Genomic DNA, 7,500 nt, shown 5'->3' with positions numbered 1-7,500 from the left:
GTTATGGTTTTTGCCATCCGCGTTTGTGAGTTGTTCTCACTAAACTGTATTAACCAGACTATAAAAGTTCATGGTTACACAGAGTTTGTGTGTTGGTCCGTTATACTTCCGGATGGCAATGTTGTGAACTCCTTAGCCAAGCGCATTCTATCTATAGCCTGACACGAGAACCCTCGAGGACTGGCAGTTTGACTTCATTTTTTAGGTTTGTGTAGCGTCTACTGAGTTGTCGTTAGTAGAGCTTCATGGAAACAAGTTATTTCATCGGTTGATCTATTGAATACAACTCACGATTTGCTTTCTTTTGTGGCAAAAGACTAGCATTTTTATGACATTTTTTGGGTCAGTTTCAGGCTATAACTTTACGATGGCTACGGTCAAGCCCTCGTGCCGATGCGATGCTTTATGAAAGAAAAAAAAATCACATAAGAGTCATGAGCAAGGGTGTGATCCAGTCCCCTTGGAGTTAAGGACCGAAACGTTTTGTTCGAGGGAGTTTGTTTTTTGAAGACTTCCTGTTTTAGCTCTCTGCCCGAGTGTCCTGCAAGTAGACCTTGAACTTTAAAGTATTTTTTTTTTCAGTTTTACAATTAACCCTCTCCATACCCACTGTAGGAAAATCGTCACATTTGTTACGATACAAACAACCGTTTTCTTAGTCAGATTTGTTTTATAAATCACAAAAAATTGTAAAAGAATTTTATTTTTTTGTAAGGCTTTTTAAAAAACAAAATGATGTATTTAGCATGTTATTATTACTTTATAAATTTGAGTTTAACGATTTAATTTGTGTGTCCGTGTGACATTTCAATCAGAATTTGAACACGGTCAGTACGGAGAGAGTTAATGGACATCATGCCCCCCCCCCCCCCCCCACCAGTTTACAGCCAGGGAGGATTCACTGGGCAGCACGGGTTACTCGTTAGTGCTCCCTTTGTAAAACATGTTTGGTTTCCAGTGAAAACTAGTAAATGTAATGAGAGATTTGATAATTTATCTTGTCGTTAACTCTTTCCTTACCCATCATTTTCAGTACTTTCCCAAAAAAAGCAGGCTTATATAGCAGAAAAATGCATATTTTAAACTCAAACAAGCTCTCTACAAAACAATTTTATGTTCTTATTGATTAAACAAAGACCATTCTTCAAAGTTTTTGATAAACCAAATCAATCGTAATAAGAAAAAATGTATATTGTGTCGTAACAAATGTGACGATTTTGCCTTAGGTGGTAAGGAGAGGGTTAAAACGGGTAAAGTAGCTTGATCAAAATCAACCAATTAAAGGAAGTCGAGAAATGGAATGCCAACTTTATGTTTTGGTTTGAACCTTTGGCCTATCGGTCAATAGGAAAATGCGGAGCAAAAAGGTTATGTAATGTGTAAAAAAAAGGGTCGGAGGCACAGCTGTAAGGTCTTGCAACAAAATCAAGCGAGGCTGAGCTTTATCAGTGACCAGAAGAATGACAGTGATTGATATCTCAAAAGTCTGGCTCGAAATTTGTGTTATTAAATAAGGCATTTAACACAACTCAAACTAAATGACGACCCAGCAGTGGCGAATATTGTTAAAATTTAGCAAAAGGACGTCTGGCTGGTGATTTGTATTGTATGAAACGGAGACATCTTCTATAATATAAGTAATTACATGCCTGGGAGAATATAAAAATAATCGTGAATGAAGCGCATTTAATAATATGGTAAATTCGTGGAAATGATCTACACAATCAAATGTATCCCCACAGCTAAAACACGTTAAAGTAGTAATATAACCCGTTCCATTTCCGATTACAAACATAAGCATTTTATTGACAATTTCGTTCCTCGCAATACTTCTCTCCTTTTTCTACCTCATCGTTGAATGATCGAATTTGATTGGTGATCGATTAACCTCGATAATAATATATTACGCGCGCTGTCTAGCCGCAACTAGATTACTTCTATTTTTAACTTCCTTGTTTTTGTTGGATTTGTTTCTCTTCTCCATTATTCCGGGGCGAGAGCGGATAAAAGCTATGCGATACCTCAAGCAGCGACAGATATTATTTGAGTATCGTTGATGCAAGAGAGAGAGAGAGAGAGAGAGAGAGAGAGAGAGAGAGAGAGAGAGAGAGAGAGAGAGAGAGAGAGAGGGCATTGTAAAGCAGGAATGATTGAAGGTAATACGATATTGAAGGAAGGAGCAGAGGTCAAATCTATTTAAGATATACACAGCCATAGTAGACGAGGGAATGAAATGATGGAGAACAGTTAACAGTTACTACTGTCAGTCTGCCCGTGCGTTTCATGTTCGACGGCTAGCTCCTTGTTGGGTAGACAGCAGTTAGTTGTAGTAGAGTAGTAGTAGTAGGCGAGTAGCGATCGTTCCGTCATTCAGCCTCTGTAGTTGCTGGGTGAGCACTGACGAGAGTGGTTCAAGAGAGGGGTGGATAGATGAAAGGGTGTTGTTGGTGATAGATAGAGTCTAAACTGGATGTGTGGAACGTTGCTTACTTGCTGGATTGCTTGGATGAGGAAGGAATGAGCTGGATTGTGGTTTGTAGATTTGCGGTGTGAGTCGTAATAACAAAAAAGTGTTGTATACTCTTTCTTTTTAATATCTCACGGATCGGTACCGGGAATTCTATTTTTAGTTGCGTCATTTGTTATAGTTAGTCGGTGGGTGTTTGCGAGAAATAAACATACGAGAGAAGCAAAATACCCGATATTTATTATTGTTTCTCAAATTTCTTTTTTTTTTCTTTTTTTTTTCTTGTTTTGAATTACAGCCAATTTTTTTTCCAGGTAGATAAGTGGGAGGGAAGTGAATTTCGAGAAGATGGAATGAATGAGGAGGGTGCTGGAGAGAAGATTAAAGAATGGTTATAAATACAGTATAAAACAAAAACAAATAAAGCAGGCTGTTACAAATCCTTAAGAAATGAAATAGCAACAGACTTATACTTTACTTGGACAAATACATAAAAAATACTCCCCGCCCCCCAAATAAATAATTATATACATATAGCTTTTAAATATATATATGTTGGTCTCGAGCCTGCTTAAATTCTGAATTCTGGAGAACTATTTGTGGACGCATTTGTTTATTTTCTGAAAGGAGTAATATCGAATTTCAGTGTTGATCAACATTTATTGGGATTTTGTAACAGCTGGAATTCAAATCCCTAGCCAGAACAGAAGAATAAGGTAGGGATATTTTTCCTAAGCTTTGCTAACTCAGAAAAATAGGTCCAAGTTAAGCTGTGAAATGACACCAATGACAGCGACTTCTAACAATGGGAGCGATCTATATTCAGGTTTTCGTCTAACCTAGTCATCAGTCACATGATTTGTTGCTGTACAACGATTGGACATTTCTCAATAAATAAACGTAAACACGCAGCTGTGTTTATGAAAGTTGTAAACATACCCATGTGTCATGCTGAACAAAATAACCAATTGTGATGTTGGATATTTCTCAAATTGTGAACACATTTCACTATGTGGGTCATTTTGAACACATTTTGCAATGTGACCACAATGACCTCGAGCGCATGGAAAGTTAGTATAGATCGCTCCCATTGCAATCCGTTCCACTCATCCAGTCTATAAAAATAGATAGTATGCGCTTGGCTTAGGAGTTCACAACATTGCCATCCGGAAGTATAACGGACCAACACACAAAAGTTTGTGTAACCATGATCGTTTATAGTCTTGTTAATACAATTTAGTCAGAATTACTCATAAACGCGGATGGCAAAAACAATAACAAAGGCCTGATTGACGTCATCTTCGTTCTATCTATAAATTCCCCTAACCACTGGATGGCTTTAAAACGGTCTGTCACCTGGCAGTGAAGCAACACGTGCACTACTCTTGTTGAGTCAGTGGGCGAGTCCTGAAATCCCCATTACTTATTGGTTCGAGGTGTAATGTGTGTGTGTATATATATATATATATATATATATATATATATATATATATATATATATATATAATATTATATTCAGATTAGTACTTTTCACTTTTTCAGCTCTGTTCCAGGCTTGATGTTATTGCTGTTGTTGTTGTTGTTGATGTTGTTATTATTGTCGTTGTGTTGATTCGCGCTTCCTGTTGTTTACGTATGTTTTTGGGTCCAGCAGAGATCATTATCTTTGCAACAAAAAACGGCGTTTATTTCTGTTTTTGTATGCGGATGAGAGTTCATGTGGCTTTCTAGGTTTCAAAGTAAAACACAGAAAACGGAAGGGGCGGCCTGAAGCCTGTGATTGTGAAAATAAAAATACTAACGAAAGAGTGAAAATGGAAATGAGATGCTTTGTATGGGAACAATACTGTTTTGTTCCCATACGAGGTCCCTCCATTTTCACTCTTTCGTTAGTAAAGCAAAGCATAATAAGCTGCAAGATGCGGTTGACTTTTTTTTAAAAAAGAGAGAGTATTGAATATAAATGAATAAAATACACAAAAGAACAAATAAATACATGACATGTTTCGTCTGAGAACTTCCTTATTAGAGATTTGATTTTCTTTTGTAGCAATTATAATTTCTGGCTCTTGAAAATATAAATATAGCGATTTGCCCAGCTTCATCTCATCGCTTATCTTGCTCAGATTTCTCACATCTGGGAGGAGATTCTATTTTTAATTTTCCAATTACTTTTATCTGAGACTGAATGAAGTCTTCAATCATTTCCATATTTATTGAGTGTTTGCCACATGTGCCTCTATTATTTACCCCCCCCCCCCCCACCCTATCGATCTAATTGAGAGTGACTATGTGTGTCCGTGTGCGTGCGCTTGTGTTTATGTGTGTGTGTGTGTGTGTGTGTGTGTGTGTGTGTGTGTGTTTTGGGGAATGGGGGGGGGGGGGGTGTCAGATGTCGTCTTTCCAGTTATCTATCACTACTATCTATCCATTATCTATCTATCTATCTATCTATATACTATCTATCTATCTATCTCATCTATCTATCTATCTATCTATCTATCTATACTCTATCTATCTATCTATCTATCTATCTATCTATCTATCTATCTATCTATCTATCTATCTATCTATCTATCTATCTATCTATCTATCTATCTATACTATCTATCTATATCTATATCATTATCTATCTATCTATCTATATCTATCTATCTATCTATATCTATTATTATCTATCTATCTTATCTATCTATCTATCTATTACTTTTATCTACTATCTATCTATCTATCTTATCTATCTATCTATCTATCTATTCTATCTATCTATCTATCTATCTATCTATCTATCTATCTATCTATCACCTATCTATCTATCTATCTATCTATCTATCTATCTATCTATCTATCTATCTATCTATCTATCTATCTATCTATCTATCTATCTATCTATCTATCTATATATATATATATCTATCTATCTATCTACCTACCTATCTCTATCTCTCTCTGTCTCTCTCTCTCTCTCTCTCTCTCTCTCTCTCTATCTCTACAATATGTATATGCTTTCGCATAATTTTACAGCATGAAATGCCAACGTATTTAAAACAGTATTGGCTCTACAACAACATTTAATCATGAAAAGGATAATAAGATAACTATCAACCATCCATAAAGTAGCGCTCACATTATAACGTTAAGTTTTCATCTTCCAGTACCATTTTTACCAAATGCACTATCTAGATTCTTGCGTTTTGGGCTCACGATTGAGTGACGGACGGTTTTTGATTTACGCTTAATGAGCCTTTTTTGATGTTTTGAAACACAACGTTGTTTACGTTTTTCACGATCTTATGTTTTTCTAGTGAAATTTTTATTGATTGAGCTTTTCAGTAAAAAAAAAAAAAATGGATATCATAATAAAGAAAATCGTGCTGCATCCCGAGAACTTAATTCATGTTGAGACCAGTTGTCAATGATTCTGCATGCATTTTCATTACCTTTTTTTTCTCTGGTTAAAATAGTTCAGGTCAACGTGTTCTGTTCATCATCTGCAGGTATGACATCTGAACGCAATTATGGGTCTAGTGTAGTGTGACATTATTGTAATGGACAATATTTTGAGATGGTTTGAGAGTATTTCCATTACAACAATAAGACCATAACAATTGATTTGGGTTATCAGACCTGCAAAATAAGTACACGTTGGTTCAGGTCCATGATCTTTCATAACTACTACTATTATCATCTTGTTGAAAAATTATTGAAACTCCCATACTGCCGTGGTATGGAAAAAAACATATATGTAAAAATTTGGTTAGAAAACATGTCCTTCATATATCGATCGATGTAATGACCCTCTTCTGGGCCAAAACTATCAAACCTGGGACTTCGCGAAGTCTGTAACTATTTCATTTCTTAACAGCCTGCTTTATTTGTTTTTGTGTTATACAGTATTTATAACCATGCTTTAATCTTCTCTCCAGCACCTTCCTCAGTCATTCCATGTTCTCGAAATTCACTTCCCTCCCACTTATCTACCTTCGCGAAGTCCCAGGTTTGAGAGTTTATTCCAAGATGAGGGTCATTTAAATCGATCGATATTTGAAGGACAAGTTTTCTGGCCAAATTTTTAAATATATGTTTTTTCCAGGGTGCTGCAGCATAGAAATCCATTGGATTCCCAATGAAGGCATTGAGGGCATCGTGTTCCACCTGGGCAGTGATCAATCGATTCTAATTACACACTACACACCATTAGGGAAAGTAAAATTACTTTGAACAAAAAATCCATGCCCATCCATGCTCTTTTCAACGTTAGTATCGACCATAATAATTTACACACCTGAGACCCACGTTGCTCGAAAATAATATTATGGACTCGATTTGATCGTTTAACCGGTATATAAATTTCAATGCAATTGATACCTAACTAAGTTCCATTGCTCTTTAAATAATATTTCATTTCCAGTTAGCCTATTAGAGATGGTCTCTGTGTGTGCATATAAGTGATTGTGTGTAATATATATATATATATATATATATATATATATGTGTGTGTGTGTGTGTGTGTGTGTGTGTGTGTTGTAGGGGCGGGGGGTGGGGGTGGGTGGGGGGTGGATGGACTGGAGAAAAGATAACGAAGTATAATATTTCGTTATCTCGGAAATAAAATAATAAAATATTGCATCGATAAACAAGACTGATCACAGACGCGCACAAGCAAAAGCAACCCCCCCCCCCCCCCCCCACAAACACACACAGGATAATTAAAGAGTTGTAATCCAATACCACGAGAGCTTATCACTAGCGGGAAACCAGACCGGTTTTCCAATCATTAAAGATCTCTGTAGTAGTATACTACTCGTAATAATATGATGAGAGTAATATAATATGAACATTACAGACTAGGTATAATATTTCCCTGTTCTATCATTGATTCATAACTTCATATCTTGATGACCATTAAGGCAGGCATAATGGCTGTAGCCGGTCAAATTCACGTTTAATAGAAGCCTAAGTTCGATCCATTTTAATGTTGATATTTCACACAATTCTTCTATTATTAATTGACGCTATGCATTTAAGTAAAT

At 36.1% G+C, this 7,500-nt stretch overlaps 1 protein-coding gene across 10 annotated transcripts in view; it reads left to right on the top strand.

The window, feature by feature from the left end:
• Positions 1-2,322: 2,322 nt before the first annotated feature.
• Positions 2,323-7,500, top strand: part of LOC144971531 (voltage-gated potassium channel subunit beta-2-like) — an 82,440-nt gene continuing 77,262 nt past the window's right edge. For 2 of the 10 annotated variants that reach the window (XM_078912539.1, XM_078912534.1), the window contains exons 1-2: positions 2,380-2,532; positions 2,782-3,183. The gene's annotated coding sequence lies outside the window, so the exon portion shown is untranslated. Of the gene's footprint in view, positions 2,550-2,765; positions 3,184-7,500 lie in introns of those variants that run through there. The other 8 variants (XM_078912533.1, XM_078912541.1, XM_078912536.1 and 5 more) reach the window with 7 other exon arrangements.

This window comes from Berghia stephanieae, chromosome 4 (genome assembly GCF_034508935.2).
Source record: "Berghia stephanieae isolate SIO BIC M18660-M18661 chromosome 4, UCSD_Bste_1.3, whole genome shotgun sequence".
NCBI lineage: Eukaryota > Metazoa > Mollusca > Gastropoda > Nudibranchia > Aeolidiidae > Berghia > Berghia stephanieae.
This window is presented reverse-complemented; position numbering and strand designations above follow the sequence as displayed.